The sequence below is a fragment of the Xenopus laevis genome, chromosome 2S, assembly GCF_017654675.1.
Source record: "Xenopus laevis strain J_2021 chromosome 2S, Xenopus_laevis_v10.1, whole genome shotgun sequence".
NCBI lineage: Eukaryota > Metazoa > Chordata > Amphibia > Anura > Pipidae > Xenopus > Xenopus laevis.
This window is the reverse complement of record NC_054374.1, coordinates 109,502,769-109,526,389: the sequence shown is the minus strand read 5'-3', so window position 1 is coordinate 109,526,389 and position 23,621 is coordinate 109,502,769.

The window sequence follows — 23,621 nt, the reverse complement described above, 5'->3', positions numbered from 1 at the left end:
TAGGGCATTATAGTATCTCTTTTGTCTTTATTATGCTTCCTTGGACATTTGTAAAAATAAGTGGCCACTTCAAGCATTTGCACCAACATCTCTAATAAAGATGTCTATACAAGCTACATGTACCCGCCCTATCTAGTAGTGTAAGAGTACTAATGAAATTTTGGAAGGCATAAATGAACACTAGCTAACGATTCGCTATGAAATACTTGCGCTGGCAAATTAACGCTACTTCATCAGAATTCTGCTGCTGAGACACAACTTTGCATTCTAGTGAATTACCTTAGTGGTAATGAATTTGCACCTGACGAAGTGGTGCAAAGTGTGTGCGGATCGTTTGCTGGAGAAAATTCACCCTTTAGTGAATTTAGTGAAGGAAACAAGTAGAAACAAAAGGAGGTGGGGAATAAGTGCATAGGTCAAGGGTTTGCTACTGCATAGGGAAGACTAGTGAAGAGCTTTATCTATTTATGGGACTGATAAATAGTTTCCCCTTTTATTGTTTAGTCCCCTTTCACTATCGGGTGCAATCAATCAATGTGCATTTTTTGTTAAACTGTATGGTCAGTAGATTGTTTTGAGCTGAACTTGTTTGGGGGGGTATGAGAGCTGATATATAGAGAGGAAATAAAGTGTTCGGAAAGACAAGAATAAGAATTTCATATCTAATGCGCCACTTGACCCGCAGCAGGAGACAGATTTTAGAAGTAAGGTGGTGGGAGTGATTTAGATGCAGAAGAGATCATGTGGGCAGCAGCAGTGAGGAATGAGGATTGAATGCAGTGGGTAGAGGTGTGATTCAGGGAGTAATATATTACAGTAACCTACCCTGGAGTGTTTAGGGGCCTGGACTAATTTTTTTAGTTGTGGAGGGGCAGAGGAAGGGGCATATTTTTGCAATGTTTCTTAGAAAGAAGCGGCATATTCTGGTTGAGGGATGAGATGTGGCCTGGGCTTAGGAAGTAAGGAATGAGTCTAAGTTGACACACAGATACTTGCCTTGGGAGACCGGATGTAGGGTGTCATCAACTGTAATGTTAAAAAGGGAGGGGGGCAAGTTTTGATCACAATATAAGCAGCTCAGTCTTGGACATGTTTTTGCCTAAATACTGTAGCAGGGTTGAGATCAGGGCTAGAAAGAAAGATCTGTGTGTCCTAAAGCTGGTAGGAGAAGCCGAAGGATATGATGAGGTCACCAAGAGGGAGAATCTAAAGAGAACAGAAAAGGCCCTAACACAGACCCTGAAGGTGCACACAGAAATAACAACTGTGATAAAGCAGAACATGATAAAGCAGAGCCACTGAAATAAGAATACATTAGTCAGCTGAGACATGAGAAGAAGGACAGCAAAATAATTTAAAGGAGAATGAAAAGTATAAACACTGCGAGGGAGAGACAAAATGTAGGCAACCCCAAGTGAATATTATCACATACAGTACCTGAGAACCCTGGCTTGTGCTCCTGTTAACTGAAAACTATACTGGTCTGGCCTAATTCTGTACGAGCACCATATAGCAATATTCTTCTGCTTCTTCATTCTTATCTGTAGCACTGGGTCTGATGTGCATGCACAGTTAAGTGAAAAATTACTTTTTTCTTCCAGTTTCGGCTTTTCACTCTACTGCACATGTGTAGTGGACCAGAATGGAGTAAAGATTTAGAAAGAAGGAGAAGATAGCGATGTGCAGTAGAGTCACAGGCAGGTGCAGCTAACAGGAGCATCGGGCCTGGGTATCAGGTAAGTGATTATAATCACTGGGCAGATGCCTAACATTTTGGCACCCTCCAGTGATTAAACCTTTCCTTTTACTTTAAAAAAACATCACAATATGGATACAGCTGTACCCAGGGGCGATCCTGGCTCCTCCGCCGCCTGAGGCAGTAGCAGTTGCTGCTGCACCCCCCCCCCGGAAATTCGCTCTTAAAGTACCAGGAGCAGCATTTTTGCTGCCCCTGGTACCTAGTGGGGCACTGCCGTCTGAGGCGACAGCCTCAACTTTCCTCATTGGCGAAGCACCCCTGGCTGTACCCATAAGATGCTGACAAACAAAATAGCAGAAGGAATGGTGATTTGCCAATCCAACTTGTCCACTCACAATTGTAAGGTAAATGTCCCCCAGATAATCAAAATCCCTGGTCTTACAAAATATTATCCTCACCAACTCCAAAAGCCTTTTGACTCAGCGGATTTTTCTTAGCTGATTTGTCACCATCGTTTCACGAATTAATTCACTTGCAGTGAATGCCGCACATTCATGTCTGCCGAATTTTTTCACCCATCATTATTTGCTACGTCACCCCATAAATAGCAGCCACAATTAATGACTAAATAGGAATTGATTTAGATCCATGCTGCAGATTAAATTGATTTATGTGCAGACATGCAGCATGCATCTAGTTAATTTGCTGACTAGTCATGCAGGATGTGGATTGATTATGTGGCCAGTATTAAAGGATGGTAAGGTGGCAGCCCTATCCCCAGGGAAGATAGAATAGTCCCAGAGTTGTATAATAGACATATTACAAAGAAAATTTCAATTAAACCCATGCTAGTTAATATTGTATGAGCAAGGGCACTGTGCCAATGAGGCAAGTTGAAAAACTCACTTCAGGTGGCAGCACTGAGGTTCAAGGAGTTTAATAGGGGCGGCAAAAAAGCCTCTCCTGTTACCTTTATAATCCGAATTCGGCTTTCTAGTGCAGGAGAGAACTCTGTACTAGAGATGCCCCCCTGTCAAACCCCTCTGGAAGGGGGGTGGTGTTACAGGAGCTGATTCAGGCGGCTCCGCCTGAACTGGTCCGCCTGAACTGGTCACTGTGAAGACCAACATGGTTTACATTAAGGGATATGGTTTACATTAACATTTAGTTTTTTTCAGCTTTCCCATCCAGATTTAGGATATTCATCTTTAAAAACAATGTTGTCCTAACTAATTTAGACACATATTTCAAGGCAGCAGAAAAAAAACCAGTCCATGTATCTAAATGAATTTATTATACAGGTATGCAGGATATTGACTTAAATGCATCTGGCTTTAAAGAACCCAGCATTAACTATACTTTCAGTAAAAAAAGTCTTAAAACCCCATGGTTGTGAACTGGAGCCACAAGGTGTCACTCTGTGTTAGAAGTAGTGTGTCAGAAACAGAAAAATGTGTGTATTGAAAGGCAATAATGGCCCTACCTAGCCGTGACACATGGGAACAGAAACTACTGTGCTTGCAATTTCGGCTCAGAGAATCTGAACTCTCTAGGTGAACCGTACTTTGAGACAGTATATTTTCAAATGTCTCTAAGCCACTGTAAATGTGTATCACTCTCTAACGTGTGTGTGCCTGTTATGAATGTAAACAAAAATATTGCCATGACAACTGGATTCAAGTTATTAAAAGCTCCCAAATTCAGTGTTGTGTGCTAATCCTAATATCAAGACTACAAATTAGTAAATTCTAGTAAAATTGTACATTATTAAATGACTTTCTCTTTCGAATCAAATATACACCATCAAATAATCCTACCGCAAATTAACTTTTTTAAAGCAATTAAATAAATATTTAGATATATATGAGCACATTCTTCCCCACAAGACATCAAATTCCATACACCCATCACTGGTGAGACTGGAAGGGAGGAGTGAATGGTTATCCAGTGTGGGAGCATTGGAGTGGGAAGGTAATTAATACTGAATTTTAACGAGAAAACACCAACGAGAAATCTTCTTTCATTAAATCCTTACACATGGCATGAAATGAGGTTTTATGGCTTCCGAAACACAGGAAGCTAATAACAAAATCATAACAAGGGAGTATTATACTGCCTTAAAAGTCAATAAAATATTCCCACTAACACTCAATGTACTAACACTGTAGAGGTGATACCTCCCATGAAGCCTAAACCAAACCAACTGATGGAAGAGTGAACTCACGGAAGGTGTGAACTGAGCACATATGGAGCCAGCCAGAATCTTGCAGTTTTTCTGTAAGAACAGCAGAGCCATTCATCTATTATAATTATCACAGGTTATCTTTCCATAACTTGGATCACCATGACTTAAAGAGATACTGACACCAGAAATGATACTTTTTTACATCTATCATAATATTAGTTTTGCTTGCTACTTATAATTTTGCCATAAGGGAAAGCCCTGGAGCTATAAACACAGGGGCTACATGACAAGTGATCTGAATGACCAGCAGCCAGATTACACTGGTTTATGTTTAAAGATTGGCAGAATCAAATGTAGCTGTGATTGGGTGAGAAGCAATGAGTCAAGGCAGGGGAAAGCTGAGCTGGGGGTGGAGAAAGAGAGGAATGTGATGTCAGGGAAAGAAGCAGTTCGCTACCTCACTATCATCTGAGCAGGTAGAATCATCCCACCATCCCCTCTTTTTGCATATTTTGTGAAATGTCAGGAGTTTTTTCTTATTTATGTTCACATATTATCTATGAATAAAAAAATGTGGATGTGTTCCTGCATGCATGTTATATTGTGGTTTCGGTACAGTTATAAAGTATAAACATTGGAGTCTGCATGGTATTATTCATGTTAAATGAAGGTCAAATGCTTGATCCAGGCAAAGTTTCCAATCTCCACTGTGGTCAGAAAGGAATTTCTTACCTCTTGAGGCATAATTGGCACTGGCTTCAGGCTGGGTTTTTTGCCTTCCTCTGGATTGAAACAGTGGGTATATTATAATGTATTTTAAGATTTATTTGTCACAGCAGTGGTAGGACCTTGCCAGGATACTGCATAGGTAAATTTAGAAGAGGGAGAAAGAAGGTTCTCTCCTGTGCCTGCAAAGTGGGTTGATTGATACAGACATTACTACTGCTTGTGCTAGGTGACAGCCTGTTTGGATTCCCTATCAACGAGACACTTCAGATTCTGTGGCAGGGCTAATGAAATTCTCTAATGGTGGGAGATGACCCTCTATCAGAGGGTAATTTTGGGAATCTTGCGGTTGTTATAAAATTATCCATTTTTTGTAGTGATTCCTCATTGGGTTGGTAACATCTAAGTTTATATAGGGTTTGATAGTAATCCTGAAAGGCCTTTGCTATGTCCTAGTGGATAGATGTATAAAATTATTTTTAAATAACCCAACTTTTACTATATTTTTATGGTGGGTGGCTTTTATGATACTCATAAAACACATAACTTTTATTTTATTTTACTTATTGTCAGTCGGCAAGTTTGGGCTAGTAATTATACCTTTTTTTGAAATAAAAACCTCAGAGACAAAATATTAAGAAACACCTGACAAACATTCATTTGGGACCTGTTATACCTGTTCACTTGGCAGCAGGTTTAGAAATTCTGGAAATATAGTGGTGTGGGAAGTTTTTGGCATATAGACTCTTCCACTAATCCAATCACAACTCTTCAAAGAGGTGACATCTGAAGAAATTCACAGAGGTGTTGATTCTGTGTAGTTACTGTCATAGGATTATCCAATGTGTCATGCAACTCCTAGAAACAGGTGTTACTTGTGAGAGTTGCATGAATGGATGTGTGAAGTGTTCTGAAACCGCCGGGGTACAGATGTTAGAACAGCATTGTATGTAGCAGACAGGTGGTGCTAAAGACCCCCACCTCTGTTGAGGGATGGTTTCTCCACCTTGACATGAATCGCCTCTTTCACGCCTCTTTCAAACCAGCGGTCTTCTTTATCCAAGATTTGGACCTTGCTATCTTCAAAGGAGTGTCCCTTGTCTTTTAGGTGTAGAAAGACAGCTGAGTCTTGCCCTGTAGAGTTCGCCCTCCTATGCTGAGCCATTCACTTGGAGAGCAGTTGTTTTGTCTCCCCAATGTATAGATCTGTGCACTCCTCGCTACACTGGACTCCGTATACCACATTGCTTTGTTTTTCTTTTGGTGTTGGATCCTTTGGGTGTACCAGTTTTTGTCTCAGTGTGTTGCTAGGTTTGAAAAACACAGGGACGTGGTGTTTGTTGAAAATCCTCCCGAGTTTCTCTGACACTCCAGCTACATATGGGATGACTATGTTTCGCCTACTATGTGTCTCAGGGTGGCTATTGGTGTTCCTGTTGGCCTTGGTTGCTGCTGTTTTGACAATACCCAGTCTGGGTAGCCACACACTTTCAAAGCTCCTCTAAGATGTTTTTGCTCTTTGTATTTGGACTCTGTATCAGTTGCCACACATTCCGCCCTGCAGTGCAGAGTTCTAATGACACCCAGTTTGTGTTCCAGAGGATGGTGGGAATCGAACAGCAGATATTGATCCATATGTTTGAACAAAGAACAATGGTTTTATCTTGTGTTAATATTTTGCTGTGAAATGATTTTTTTCTGCATTTCTAAATAGTGATTGCATTTTTTCCCTACTAAATATATCCAGTTTTCATTAGAGTACCTACTGTATATGGAGAGACTTCTGTGTAGTACATTTTCATATGTTAGCCGTCCTCCTAAATAGTCCTATTTAGCACCCAAAACAAAAAAAAAAAGCATTACTTCTGGTAGAGTCCAGAACAAACTTGTCATTCACAACTATTGATGGGGGAATCTGCCCAGTTTCACTTTGCTGGAAATTCGCCTAAATGAATTGAAGTCTATAGGAGACAAATTTTTTTTTGACATGCATTAACTTTTGTGTCTATGGGTGTCATTTTCACATCTAAACGTGGTGAAAATGTTTACCCTAAGTGTAAGAGCACAAGACTGTGTCCCATGGTTGGTTCACTCTTCCCGGGGCACTAAATCAAAAATCCTGCAGAGGCCCTGGCAGCCTCTTTTTGCACTTTTCATGCTGCATTTGAGTTTGAAAAAGAGCCTTCTTGATATTGCACCACTGTTGCCTAAACTCGATGTTATACAGCTAGCCAGAATCTTAGCTATAAAGCTTGACTGAACTGATGCTTTTTTGAGAGAAAGGAAAGAGAATGAACTTACTGATTACAACTCCATGTGCAAGGACAATAGGGACTACTTAAAATGTAAGTAAGCAATGTTTCACAGATATTACTCTGTTATACTAAACATTTAGGGGCCCATTTACTTAGCTCAAGTGAAGGAATAGAATAAAAAAACATCAAATTTCGAATGTTTTTTTGGCTACTTTGACCATCGAATTGGCTACTTCGACCTTCGACTACGACTTCGAACGATTTGAATTAAAAATCGTTCGACTTTTCGACCATTCGATAGTCGAAGTACTGTCTCTTTAAAAAAAACTTTGACCCCCTATTTCGCCACCTAAAACCTACCGAAGTGCAATGTTAGCCTATGGGGAAAGTCCCCATAGGCTTTCTAATGTTTTTTTGGTCGAAGAAAAATCGTTCGATCGATGTATTAAAATCCTTCGAATCAAATGATTCGAAGGATTTAATCATTTTTGCGGTAAATACTTTGACTTCGATATTCGAAGTCGAAGGATTTACATTCGACAGTCGAATATCGAGGGTTAATTCACCCTCGATATTCAACCCTAGGTAAATCTGCCCCTTAAAGTTGTTTTCAGACACTATTACTAATTACATTTTTTGTTACAATACTCTCCCTTTAATAGATAAAGAAAATTGAGACAGTGAAAGAAATAACTGCCATATACATGGTACTGTGTCAGAAAGTATGACTGCAGGAATGTATAAGTGGCATCTTTTTATTAAAACTGAGACAAACAAAATGGTAATACAGTGTCTACGGTAAATTAATTTTTCAATAAGAATTAGTAATGTCCTTAAGCTCAACTTGTGCATGAATAACCTACATGTTAATAAGAGTACTTCATTTCTATATGCAGCTGACAGCCTAGTTACAGGACCAAGGATTTTTGAAGTTCAAAAACCTTAACAAAAACTTTCAATTTTTTCTTCCTTTTGTTTCAGAATTAAAGGTTTCCAAATACAATATTTTTACTTGTATGAAAGGTGAGGTCCATTCTGGGATTTCACGCTAAAATATAGTGCTCAGATATTAATAATATAATGTCAATCTGTGAAACTTTAAGTCTGCTGTGGAAGAGCCATGATTTATTCCAGTGAGACTAGCATTTTTCATATTTTTCTAAATAATACATGACCATAAATTTAAGTCAACTGCCACCTGTGTTTTTAATGTATGAAAATGTGAAAATGTATATGTTACAATTTGCCATACAATTAAATGTCTTTTTAGATTCCATGTTGAACAATAACCACTGTATATGGTTTGATGAAAAGTAAAATTCTACTAAAGATGCCTTCCATTATCATCTCAAATTTAGATTTTTGTAGCAAATTAATCTAACTCCAGCAATATTTATTGTACAGCACTAAGGTGCTGATGCTTTATAAATAATGTGTTTATAATTATTATTATTATTTTAATATTAGAAGGAGAAGATGATACCCTCGATTATTTACTTATAATTTATCCACTTGATTATAGTTGAGGTCTGATTTATAATCAGAATAACAGAATAAAATTAACTAGAAGAGAGAGAAATGCACTCCGCTTCTATCAATTACAATAACTGGTCTCCCAAAGGTTATCTTTCGAATTCCAAACTCAAACGACCATAGAATATCTACTGTGCAACAACACCAATTCAACCACCTTAATGATCAGTGGTCAACCTTCACTTGACCTAAAGTTTCTTATTAAAGTGCATGTGCAGTTGTTTCAGTTCATTAAATTACTATATGCAGATCAATTGATTAGTGCCTCCTTGTGATTATACAAAACAATTAATTAATAACTATATAAAGTGCATATAAGGATTCATTAAAGATTAATCAAATGCTTAATAGCAATAAATTCATATAAAGTGATGTGCCAATAAATAGAAATCAAGTTAACTTTCCCAATCGATTGTAGTTAGTACATGTAATAGTAAAATTAGCTAAATATTGAGCATTACATCACACACATGTCCCCATCTATTGCTACTTAATTATTTAATTGAGATAAAACCTAAAAGGGTCCTAAATGATCATCTCATTGCATATTCAAAACAATGAATGTTTCTGCATATGAAGGATGAGAATTACAGTATAACAAAAATAGTTTGCAAAGACACATAATAGTTTGCACATCAATATACTGTATTTTGCAGTGTTTTGCTTACCTAGGAAAAGAAAATTGATATGAAATTGTTTATGAACTTTGACTTTGGGTGTTATACTAATACTGATACTGAAAAAGAGAAGTATGCCCATGAACAAATAATGGATAAAGTTATACATTCATTCATTCATAAATACATATTTCTGTTCTGATGCTTGATCTCAGTTTTCTTTAAACAATACATTTAAGAGATATGCAAAGTTCTAATAAATAAAGAGTGGTAATCAAATTGGAATAGACCCATAATCAAAGATATTACTAAAAGGGAGAGCCAACAAATTTAAAGCACTAACATTTATTTTTATGGACCTTGTTTGAAGCAGGGCATACCCAACTGTCAGGCCTGTAGTTCTGTATCAGAGATAATGTAAAAAAGGTGGAATAAACTTCGTGTATAACTGTAATGTAAGCTAAGATCTTCATCCAGCTTATTGGATGATGTGTGTATGTACTGTAGCCTTTACAGGCTCCCTATTTAAAAATATATTGTAACATATAGTGAGAAGAGGGAATGGGGTGTTTTAGGGATAGAAATTGCCCCTGACAGGAATATTTGGTAATAGGGGGACAGGAGTTGTCAGCATGCTGTTTTTATAGCGTCTCTCTACCACCCACTGGATGCTACACAGCAGCATGATGGGAAACGATACAGTGCAAATTGTTTCACTGATGTTTTATTGATGAAGTACCACTGAATTTATTGCATTTTGGAATATCATGAATTGCTCTGCTAGTTGCTAACAATTGCTCCTATTTATAAAACTAAAAATAATAAAAAATCAAAAACATCACATATTAATAGCCTGTAAAACCTGATATTATACATAATCTACTGTGCTTTTAATTACATACAAAGACAAACTTTTCTCTACAGTACTCTGTGGCATTTTATGCTAACAGGGACAATGTGTAATTATGGTTTTCATTATTGCTTAATTAAAGGTTTAGGTAATGAATGTTTGGTAGGATGTTTCTTTATTTTAGAACAAATTATTAGGAGTGATGTTAACAATGTCTACCATGAAAAATCTCTTAGGCTGCTGTGTGGGCATTTGAGTAGCAGTCAGTCAAAACAATGCATATATGTAATTTAATTTGCATGGGACGACCAAGCTACTGATAAAAAAATACCATCTGTGCTTTGTAGTACCCATTTTAAAAGAACTCCTACTTGGATCACATTCATGTCACAATTTGTCTTTAACTGTTTTTCTGTATTTGTTTTGATCTCTTACATAGAATGAGCATGAAATTGTATTGTTTTTTGATGGAATTAAGGTTTTTATTTTGTGAAGTGGATGGGCAGTTTTTAGGTAATACTATGTGCTGGGCAGTGCATGCTTTAATAATACATTAATGGAATAAACAGGAAAAACATAATTATAAACACAAGTATATACAAAGAATAGTTATATTCAAGATGAAGTGCTATGAGCTAAAGAGACAAGTAGATGGTTCAGTATGCAATCTAAGTGGGTGGGCTTGTATACCACTCACAATAAAAAAGTTGAAGCATCAAAAGTAGTGATGGGCGAATAAATCCATCAGGCGTGAATTCACTGCAAATTTATGTATTTTGCCACCAGCAAATAAATTTGCGAAACTACCGTGAAAATTCGCCGGCAAAAAACCTGATGCGTTGTAGCAATTTGGACGCGCGTCAGAATAGTCATGCGACAATGTCAAAATGATTCGGACGCCCATTGACTTTAATGCATTTAGAAAAATAGGCGAGTGTATAACAATTGTCCAGGGGGTCAAAATTGATGCGTGTCAAAATAATTTTGACGCCCATTGACTTCAATATGTTTCCGCCATTTCACAGATTTCACTGGAAATTTGAGTATTGTTTGGCAAAGTGAAACGGGACAATTTGCCCATCAGTAATCAAAGTAATAATTGCAATTTCAAATAAAGCTTTACTATACTGTTGCATAGTTTCTGATTGTCCTGTTTGTCTGTTAGTTTATCATTTACCTAAAAAATGCTTATAAAACCTAGATGATTCCTCATTTTTCTTGTGTTGATGTCACCAAAAATGCACATCCTCCCTCTGGGAATAGCCCTGTGGAATTCAGCTGCTCCATTTCTTACGAACTGTCTTTAATAAAAAGATGAATGTCACAGTTAAAGCATACTTCTATGACAATACAACTGTATACACAGTAATGCGCTACAGTTTTTGTAGAGTGTGTTGTGAAATTCTGACAAAATTGTCTAAATTGAAAGGTAGACTTGTGATTAAAATAATACTGTCATAAAGTAAAAAAATATATGTATAGTATCTGTACCTGGTATTTGCATAAAATAGCATGGCACTATTCAAGTGGAAAAGATAAAAGGAGATATTTATGTGATGACAATTTTCATTTGTGAAAATTTTCCCATAACCTATATTTACTTCTGATACATCTTCTATATACATATATTAACATACAAAAAGAGTTTGTGAAACCAAAACATGCATATTCCTGCTGTGTCAAATGCACTAACAAAAAAGCATAAAACATGAAGTCTTGTGTCAGATTTTCATTAAATATCAAATTGTGCCCAACAGTTTGCAATATTTTTTAATTTGAAGTTTAAACAAAAACAAAAATTTATATCTCATTCCATAAACATTTCATATTATTTGATATTTTGGGAGGGTTCTTAACTATTTGGAATGCATTAGCTAAAAATGGTCAGTTTTTTCACATAGAGTAATATTTGTTCTGGTTATTACATCATGTGGATTCAAGTATAAGAACTTCAAGCAAATATGTTTTTATATTTGGTCAAACTTTCTCCCAGGAGTATCATTAGAGGTTTGCAAGTATTTTTGTTTCTGTCAGTTGCGATATAGTTTGAAATATTACCTTCAAAAACTATTCCACCTGTGGACACTGTCACCAGATGTGATAAAACATACCTTCTTGCATGCAGCCCCTGAAAAAGAGTGGAATAACCTCTATGTAAAATCTATGCATGGCCACTGCTGTTAAATATGAACAGAAGTTAGGTAGAAGGGGATGCAGGTATTGGCACTGGCCTTGCCACACACCAGCAATGAATCCCACAATGAATGAAAAGCCGATACCTTTTTATGCAACAAACGGGGTGATCCCGAGCTTTATTCCATGGTGCTCTTGACACAGTTCAACAGATCAAACGTTTCGGGACCACATGGCCCTTCATCAGTGATGAAGGGCCATGCGGTATCGGCTTTTCATTCATTGTGGGATGCACTGCTGTTAAATATGCTTTGTGGAGTATTCTAACTGTTTTTCTTAATTTATATTTACACCATTTGCCACGTTGTATATTTCTTTCAGACTCTCTTGACACAGACAGGGCCAAATTCTTGCCCCATTTCCCCAACAATTGGCCAAAAGTAATTAACGCATACCACTTGTCTTGATTTGGAATCTTTGTTGGCCAAAGCTTTATTACAAGACATACCCATTAGCAATACATAACCAAAAATACAAATAATAGGTACATAGTAACAGTTTTATAACAATAAATATCAAAGTTATATAACAGTAACATAACAGTAAAACTAAGAATGTGCAAGATCCCTGGCAAAATAGGTGACAATCGTACCAGGCCACCAGCCACTTGTGCCTTCCAGCATGGAGGGTACACTAAATTGCACGCTTCAACCAATGTAACATAACACCTCTCAGAGACCAACACCCTTAGAGAGGAAACAACCAACCATGTCCCACAGAAAAACTCCTTACTGGACTTACCTTTCCCAGATTGACCTCCATTTCTCATCTTGGGATACTTAATAGTAACACATATAGCCTTGAGAATTTGCTTGTCATCTGGCAGTTTGGAGTTTTATATAATGTGTTGTTTCGGCTTATTGGAAGATTCCTATAAGACCATATTATCGAAGTGATTGTTGTGTTGTGAATTTTATTAACTTGTTCGAAGAAATTGTATGATGTTTATTGTACACATGTCAGACCATTATTAAAAATTCACCATTGTTACAACCCTATTCTAAACCTGGATTGGGTAACAATACCTTAAAGTTAAGTGGACATAAATACATTTTATTCTATGTCATAAATTTAGCAAATGTTTTGAGTTTATATTTATCTCTTTTGGCAATATTTGTAGTGATGTCTTTGTAAATTCACCAGGTCTAATTTTGAAAAATTCTTCCTATTTATTAAAGTGTTGTTGTTGAGCCATTTGGTCGAAATGCCTGATATGTGGTGCCAGCATTCCACCCTTCATTATTTGTAGTCATGATTTTTTTCTTTTTGCCTTTGATAAATCACATAACTTGATTCTATACCTTGACCAATAGAGCTTCCTGAACTGATGCAGGCACTTCTCTGAACAAGTACGAAATCCTGAGATATGTGTTTATTTTTACTGCATTGACCTTATCTATCTAGTAAATATTTTCATTTGCCCATATCTCTGAATGAGGTCTTTATAAGTAGTAGAAAACTTTGTTCATTATAAACAGTTTTTAATGCTAATACATGCAGTGGTAAAAATTGCCCCTTTGGGTAAAGTTGAGGGACTGTTAGGAGGGTAATGGTAGTTCAATAACATCTAAAGTGGTATGTTGAATGTAGGTAATCAACAATATTCAAAAGTAAAAGTAATTGGATAGTTGTGCAGTGAGCGGAGAAGATGAGGTAAATTTATTGATAAGTAGAGCTCAGGTGTACCTAATGATCCATGTCAAGTAACCCATAATAACCAGATGCTTGCTTTCTAGTAGCATACTGGAAAATGCTACCTACTTATTGATTTTTGGTCAAGTGTTATATTGACTTATGCATTCATTTAACATATACTTTGATAATGTTTTCTAGCTCATATGATCGTTTGTACCGCCTTTTTACAAATGACATATAGCTTGCCAGTTGAATGACTTACATTATATGAAAGGTTTTGAAATCATTCGGATTCAGTGTTTGAGGCAAATTCAAGCCTACATGAGCTGACATATTGCAGACATGCCTCAATACCTTTGAGTTTCAACAGCTGATCATACGTTTATGTCTAAGAGGCCAGACAATTTCTTGATGTTTGGCTGTTGATCTGTTTTTCAAGAATTCCCTCAAGCAATATACATTTTACATACTGTATGGAGAAAAGTTTTCCCTAGGACAAACTTTCAGGGTAGAATTGGCGTTTTGCAATATCATAATTACAATGTGTATGTTTTGTATAACTTCAGGGCATGTTTATCAAAGAGGGAAATTAGAGTTCATCAGAGTCTCAGCATTGACATTTCACTGCTCTTAGTTCATTTATATAGAATTTAGAAGCATATTTAAGAATGGGTAATGAGTAATGAGTAAAAGTTCACCCTTTGATTAATAGGGGGGAATATTTTTTGCTAGCACAAAAAACCTGTGCAAAGACACTTGAGAATAATAGCAACCATGTTTGCTTCCTTTTTGACTGATTAAAGACCTTAACGACTTCATCACATAGTTTGCAAACAAATGTTTTTTGCAAACATTAGCAGTATATGTAATAACATTTTGCAATAACAAAACCTTTTTTGCAACGGAATATTTAACAAAACTTCTAAGCAGGTGTTAACGCTAAACCTTTGCTTAGCGAAAAGACGCAATGTAATATTTGCCAGCGACTGATTTTATGTTGCAAACAGTGCTAAACATTCGCAAAGACGCCATTTTAAATAATTCTTGCAACTTTTAATTACATTCCCCCCCCCATAGGTTCAGAAAAATCCTTTAAATCTAAATAGCAGGTACTAAGGACAGGGCTTCTTAGTACCTCATCTGAATGAAGTGTAAGTTAGAGGGTGGGTAGAGGTCAGGATGGGTATTGCTTGCAAATCCTCCCCAGACAGCCCTTTAAATCTAAATAGCAGGTACTAAGGACAGGGCTTCTTAGTACCTCATCTGAATGAAGTGTAAGTTAGAGGGTGGGTAGAGGTCAGGATGGGTATTGCTTGCAAATCCTCCCCAGACAGCCCTTATGAGTACAGTGCTGACGATCACCAGCAGTACTATCTACCCCACAGGAAGTGCACTTGTGGGTTTTGAACTTTTTTCTCCAACTCAGCACAGAGGGCAGTAACTAGTGATGGACAAATTTATTCGTCAGACGTGGATTTGCAGCGAATTCTCACGATTCACCCCTGTGAAAAAAATTTTTTGGCGAAGCCAAATGGCCCAAATTCACCCATCATTAGCAGTAACTTATATGACTAAAGTCAGTCCCCTAACCCCTGATGCTGAGGTTAGGACTCTTAAGAGGTTTAGGAAAATATGTTACATAAATAGTCCCATTTCACAAGCTATGTCCTTCTGAACCAAGTATTAGGAGTCATATTATTACATTATCTATGTTGGTATATGCAACTAAAGCTTAATAAGCACTTACAAATACAAACATCTTCAGCTAGGTGTCTATACATTGTTCTATCGATGACAGAAACACATTACTTTGGTACTTGCAGCCAATCACAGGTACTGTGATTGTCCAAAGTATTCTTTATTACTGATGCCTGCTTTCAGATGTGCTGTACAGTATACATGAGTAGTTGGTTGAGGTAGGTATGAAGGTGGTGCTTCTCCCACCCTATGGTTAGGAGATATACTGCCCTTTTAAATGCAAGTTGAGTTATTACCAACTTCATAGCTACAATGAAGACATTTTTAAGTCATGTATTCATCTCTAAATATTTTAAAGGTGAAACAGAAACAATGGAGTTTTATTTGAAAAACCAAGAATGCCAAAAATGAAAATGATTCATTTAAACTGAAATGCCAAATATTTCTATTCTATGCATATATCATATTTTCTTTGAGACAGACATTCTTGGTTTTTATTACAGTGTGTTTGCTGTCAGTGTTGAGACATCTTAGATCTGTTGCTTAAACAAAACCCTACCTAGTCTTTTGTTTTCAATATCCCTTCAGAATAAAAACAGAAGTATTTAAAATAAATAATGCTACATAGAAAGATGCAGAATTGTCTACTATGTAAGTATAAAATATAAATTCAAATAAAGCATTTTTTCCCACACCAAGATACCTTTCCCTTTAACATTTAAGGATATTGTCTAGGAGCAACATTACAAATATAGATAATTGATATTCATATAAGAAACATGATTTGAAGTTAAATATAGTAATGGGAGAATAAATAAAATAGCGGCAAATTTCCACGTTTCGAAACTGGCGACAATCTGCCACATAAAAAAAAAAACGTTTCAGGCGTCAAAATTCTTTGGAAGGCAATCGACTTTAATGCATTTGGACCAAATAGTCGCGAGTATAAATTGTAATGTTAATGTTATGTCTGTGCACGTCTGTACATACGTGTCATGAACGGCACAGATTCGCCCATCACTACTCAAATATAATGTGATATTCAATCAAGAGAATTGTTGGTGAAGTATAATTAAAACTTGATTAAAAAAGTAGCAACAGATAAAAGCCAACATGGCAATTCTGTCCCTAACACCACCCTGAGGTGAGTTACTGCTGCTGCCCCGTCCTCACCGTGCTTATTTTGTTTGTGCAGAAGGAGAGGCTCTCTAGTTCAGACAGAGCAAATCCTCATTAGAATGGCATGACAAGCACATTTTCTTGGTAGATCCATAATTTAAATGTAGGCAAATAGAGACACCCACACCACTGAATCTTTACAGAGCTTGGTTACTAATAAAAAATCTTAATTTGAAGTCTTCTCATGGTTTACTTTTATAGGGAAAGTCAGTCTAAATAGAAAAATGAAATAACTAAGAGTTTAACAAAAGGAAAACAGGGTTAAAGGCTTATTGAAACAGAAAAGTAATTTTTCTAGAAAATTGATAGATAGGTCTTCTTAAGTCACAGAATTGTAAAAATATACTGATCTTTCAAGCACTGAGTAAAATGCTGGGTATGTGTGTTTAATGATATTATATTAGATGTGGCCTTTCTCTTGGTCTTGGTAACTCAATACAAAACTTTACTAACATACAATACTAATGGTCAATTCCATACTTAATCTAATGTAAGGCAACTCAAAGCTAAATATTGTTCCATTTTACTTACTTGAAGGGGTTGATAAAATACATTTTAGTATAATGAAGAGCATGTTATTTGAGACATTTTGCAGTTGGTCATTATTTTTTATTATTAGTGACTTTTTAATTATTTAGTTTGGGTACAGTTTACGCTATCAGCTAGGCATTATGAATAGGAGAGGGCCTGAATAGACAGAAAATATGGCAAGTACAAGAGCACAATGTCCCATGCAGTAGCCAAAGTGCAAAAAAATGGCAGATAACGGCCTTTTTTGCACTTTTAATATTTTGTGGGGCATTGTAAATGACCCCTCAGTATTAAAAAGTAAAATAACAATTTTAGTCTTTCAGAGTGATAGTTAAGTGACCCCCATTTAAAAATCCGAAAAGAATCAAAGGTGGAAAGCAAACAATTAAAATTTATTAAAAAAGATAAAAAAATTAAGACCAATTGAAAGGATGTTAAAATCTGGTTATTCTAAAATATACTAAAGGTTAAGGTGAACTATACCTTTAAACAGAGGTTTATAAACAAATTATAATACTGTTTCTCTAGAATGAGTGATTCAATATAGAAACTAATTATATCATTTTAAGGAAGAAGAAAAATGAATGCTATATATAAAGCACTAAAATCTGAATTTTAGGGGAAGCAGTTACACGGCACTCATATATTTGTAAGTTACAATAAGGCATGTATTCAGGTAACATAAGAAATTCAAAGATTATTTAGGACCTGCAGTAAACCATTTGCAATGACCCAACAATAAATAATATTGTTGAACTAGTTTGTGCAGAGGATGTCCGGTGCTGAACACAAATTTAGACCTACCAGAGTTTCTGACATAAATCTTTGAAAGAGTTTCACAGATCCACCTAATGTGCTGATAAGAGATTTATATCTCCTGCACACTCGAACACCAATATGCAGAGCCTCTAAATATGGATATATTTCACCTATTTTCATCTCTTACTTTGGAGACAATGGTTTCCCATCTTATGTTTCTGGTTCCTTTGTTAATAAAAATGGATCTTGTTTTAAATGTTTTTTCTTTCAATTTGCATGTACTTGGTGAATTTCAACCTACAAACAATAAAGAACAAATATTTCAAAAAAAGGACAAACAAAAAGGAAAAAAAGTCTACCAACATAAATGCATCAGTTTTTCTCAACAGCTCATAAAAGATGCAAATGGAAACATAACAAACATATTACAGGGATTCTAGGTATATTCTCAGATGAGAAAACAGAGTAGGATCAATCATTTTTAATATGACTGGGGAATTAACTTTTTTTATTCCTTCTGGGAAGGTTGGTTGTCTCATTTATGGATAAGTTTGAAGGATATAACAGATTTTGCTAAGGGTTAATAAACAAACCATTGAAGACATATAAATATATGAAAAGTCTAAGAGGAAGATTTATCAAACGTCGAAGTGAAAATACGAATTTTGAATTTGAATTTTGATATTTGAATTTTTGAGTTTATTTTACTGAAATTCGACAAGGGAATTGTTGAAATTAGATTTGAGTTTTTTTAAAAAAAATTGAATTTCGAAATTTATCATGTACTATTCACCACCTTGAACCTGCCGAATTGCTGTTTTAGCCTATGGGGGATGTCCTGGGATCAATATGGAGTTGCCTTCCTGAAAGTCAAGGTTTTTTCTGGAGAAAAAACTCGTATCGAGTTTGATTTGATTCAAATTCGATGCTATTCAAATGCAATCTGAGTTTGTGGGTCGACCCCATTCACCCAAGTTTCAAACATTTTTGTCATTTTTTTTATTTGAATTTCGAGTTCATAGGAGTTTATGGGAGTTTTTACAAACTCTCATGAACTCTAAATTCAACCCTTGATAAATCTGCCCCTCAGTCTCTAATAAAAAAAAAAAATGTGCTACTAATGTTTGCAAAACGTACAAAATAAGAATGTGGCAAAATTGTCATTTTATGATATTTTGCTAAAGTGCTTGCTTTTAGTTCTAGAATGATTCCATATTTAACCATTTGTCTCTCTTGGGAATAGTAATATGGGTAGAAATTACTTTCTGTTGTCAGTTCTGACTTTCTCCTGGGTGGTCTCTGGCCAGCAAAGACTGTGTTGTTGAAACATAATTTATGATCTCTCCCAGTTATAGATATAGTGACCCCAGCCATACAGTTTGAAGAGTGCTTATTTTTCCTCAGAAGCACTTGACTACTGGGCATTTTTGTAGAATGGTCTCTAACCAGCAAAGCCTGTGTTACTGAAGCATCTATTATATATTCAAGCTTTAGATATAGTGAACACTGAGATGCAGTTTCAAGTGGGCTTATTGTTCCTTAGGAAGCAATTGACACATCAAACTTTTTTACAGCATGCTCTTTGGGTAGCATATGCTCTGTTGCTGAAACAGCATTTATTCTTATTCTTTATTGATATAATGCTGACATATTTCACAGACCTGTACAGACATTATACAAATATAATTCACATAAATTCATGCCCTAATGGAGCTTACAATCTATAGTAAATTCTTTATCACATTCACATACAACATGATCAAATGTGTCAGAAACTAATTAACCTGCCACTATGTTTTTGAAGTTTGGACAGAAGCCAATATAAGCACAGACAGAACATACAAACTCCTTGCACATAATGCTCTGGTTAGAATGAAATCTAGTATAACAGTGAAGATTTTCATTCATCTAGGTCATGGTATATCTAGTATAGGTAAATCTAAAACAACTGGACTTGCTGAGTAATCAATGAAGACGTTTCACTACTCATCCGAGCAGCTTCTTCAGTTGAACTGAAGAAGCTGCTCGGATGAGTAGTGAAACGTCTTCATTGATTACTCAGCAAGTCCAGTTGTTTTTAGATTTACCTATACTAGATAGTATAACAGTGGTAACCATTGCCTTTTCATGCATTTAATATTAAGGTGACTTAAGGGAAGGTATTTATTAAAACTCACATTTTTCCTCATTATTTTAAAAATAAAATTCAACTTAACTCCAAAACACTATTTGGCTAAATTTCCAAAAAAATATTAAAAATTGTACATGCTGGAAAAGTCTTGACTTGAACCGTGGGATAAATCAAAGTGCGCAACTTTTCAAATTGTTGGCCAAAAACCTAACATTTTTTGAGTTTTCAAGAGAAAAACCAGCATCAATAACCCAAAACCCTCGAAGATCATAAAGGCAAAAAAAATCTTCCAACTGTGAACTGTTTTAGCAGCTTTGGAGCATAATAAATCTCTAAAAATTCATGTTATTTTTCCTCTAAAAATTCGAATTGTTCCCATTCAAATAAAACCAGAAAAATTTGAGGCTTAATAAATAGGCCCCTAGCCCAATCAAAGCTAATTATCTTAAACATAACTGGAAACTGGAAAGTTAAAGAAACAGTAACACCAAAAAATTAAAGTCTTTTAAAGTATTGAATATATAATGTACTATTGTGTTGCACTGGTAAAATTAGTGTCTTTAGTCAAACTGTTTGTTGACAGTGACTTGAGATCTACTGATCACCAGCTAAAGCTCTACTGGTAGATCCCAATCTAGCTTTTGGGCACCCCTGCTATAAGGAGATGCCAGACAAATTTTGTAACCTCAGTATATAAAGGAACAGTAACACCAAAAATGAAAGTGTTAAAGGGATGAGAATTAAAGGTTATGATGCCCTGCACTGGTAAAACTAGTGTGTTTGCTTCAGAAAGACTACTATAGTTTATATAACCAAGATGCTGTGTAGCATTGGGGGCAGTCATTCAATCTGAAAAAGGAAAAAAAGGCACAGGTTACACAGCAAATAATAGATAAGCTCTGTAGTATACAGTGGGGTTCTTCATAACTTATCTGTTATCTACTGTGTATTATGTGCTTGAATGGCTGCCCCCATGGCTACACAGTAGCTTATTTATATAAACTATAATTGTGTTTCTGAAGCAAACACACCAGTTTTACCAGTGCAGGGCATTATAACCTTTAATTCTCATCCCTTTAACACTTTCATTTTTGGTGTTACTGTTCCTTTATATACTGAGGTTACAAAATTTGTCTGGCATCTCCCTATAGCAGGGCTGCCCAAAAGCTAGATCGGGATCTACCAGTAGACCTTTAGCTGGTGATCAGTAGATCTCAAATCACTGTCAACAAACAGTTTGACTAAATAACCCTCTTATTCATGCTTTTTATTCAGAAAAGCATGTTAGGCTAAGGTAAAATAAGAAATAGTTATTACAGAAATATAAATTCTCTCATGAATCAATATAATATTTAAGTAATATTTCCCATGGAACAGAATGCTAACAATGCTTTTCTGAATGTAGATCATAATGTGACAAGATTGCTAAAAGTAGACCTCACATTAGTAAAGTATGGGCACATCTGCTTATAGTATATTAACCTCTCTATGCTTTGAAAGTCTGAATTATTTCTCAAAATCTTTTTATGAAGTAACTGTAACCAACTTTGGATCACTAATGGTGTGGAGTGATCACTCATTCGTGGTTAATGACTCAGATAGTACATGTGGCCATACTTTTTTCATAAGAGGAGACAGTGACACATAATGTAAGTTCACATTACCCTGTGCCTGTGTTTTATTCACATCAGGGTTTCCCACAAAACAGAGAACATGTCATAATTCCATACATCTTACAAAAAAACTAAAGTTCACTTTTCTAAACCAGAGCATACAGGCCCACTCAGTGGATATTTAGGAAATCAGCTGCTTCTTTTTGGAGTTTAGTTCACAAGTGGTGCTACTTTTTTTCCTACTCCCTGGACAGAGAGGCAACTCCAAACACCCGCTTTCATTAAATATAAAATTAGTAATTTACAAGTAGATTATTTATTGGCAATGTCCTATTTTTTTTATAAGAAAGGTTTTTTATTTTAGTCCTGTAAACAACCATGATTTGCTTTTGACATCTGTTTATTTAATTTGTAAAGTTAATGACAGACAGATCATTTTCATATATATGCCTACAGAGAAAAGTCTATTGGCTGCTTCCACATCTCATATGTGTGCATTGACAGATTTTAGAATGAAAATGCTAAAGTTTATGTTTTCACATCAAAATCTGCCTTGTATCTTGGCTAACAGACTGATACCATGTTGGTCAGTGAACACACATTTTCATTGGCTTTTCTCACCTGGCGTTTAAATAAATATATATATATATATATATATATATATATATATATATATATATATATATATATATATATATATATGCCAGCGAAAAATCAACCCTGTGCCATTAGCCTAGGAACTGAAACCACGGTAATGTACGCAGCTTATCTGTTATCTGCTATGAAAACATATACCATTAACCATACCCAGTCTGCAAAAAAAGAAACATAAACATTAGATAAATCCAGTAGGATTGCTTTGCCACCAATATGGATTTATGCAGCTATGTTTGGATAAAGTACAAGGTACTGTTTTATTATTACAGAGAAAAAGGATTTTTTTTTACTTATAATGACGTCTATGGGAGATGGCCTTCTGTAATTCGGAGCTTTCTGGATAACAGGTTTCCTGATAAGGCAACTTATGCCTGTATTTGAAATTGCACAAAATTACCACATTAATATTATTATAATTATTATTATTAACATGTATTTTTAGAGTTCCAATATATTGCACATGATGATTTTTGTGTATGTAAATAAAACTGTGCAAGGCCTGCCCCTATGATTATAACTGGCAGGGTATTATGTAATGTTTCTGTCTACATCTATATTTGAAATACTGAATACTCCCAGAAAAAAGCATTATTCATACCTGCATTAACTGTCAATGTGTGAACTCTGTTTTTTAAAAATATGCTGTAATTTAAAGTTTATGAAATGAATATTATCAAATTTTACTTTTGAAAATACAAAGCTATGTTTGTGCATCTGATGCGAAAAGAAAATAAAAAGAACTAAAAAAGATTTTGTACAGCCCTGACGGATTTATTTAAACACATTTTAACCTGATTTGGTTACATCCTTAAACTGTCTCACAAAGGATGCAAAGATTATTGATGTGGGATGTAGCTAGCCTATTATTAATCTTGGGATCTTTCATCATTCCATTTTCTCACTGTAATACAATTTGAAACAGAATTCTCCTTGCGCCATACTAACAAGCCCATCTTATGCAATTTGATATGTCTTTTTCAGAATGAATTTTGAATGAAAAATCGCCTGCAATTTTGGGAATAGTTCCTTGTTTTAGTCTTTTTTTTAATGTCTACAGCTTTACTGGCTAGCTATTTGCTTGTGTATTGTGAAAATACAAAAGCTTATTTTCCCTCATAGTAATTTTCATAAACTTGCAGTTCTTTGTATTTCCTGAATGCATCCAGAAGGTTAAACCCATTGAAAAAAAATACTTAAAGGGGAACTCCATCTTCCAAACCAAAATTTGATAAAGAGGCCACATAACACAGAAACCCCTAATATACCCATCACTGTTATCAGTTTCTTCGAAAGGTATAAAATAAATGCCATTTTCTATGCTGAAATCCAGCTATTTAACAGTTCTTTTCTTTCTACATCA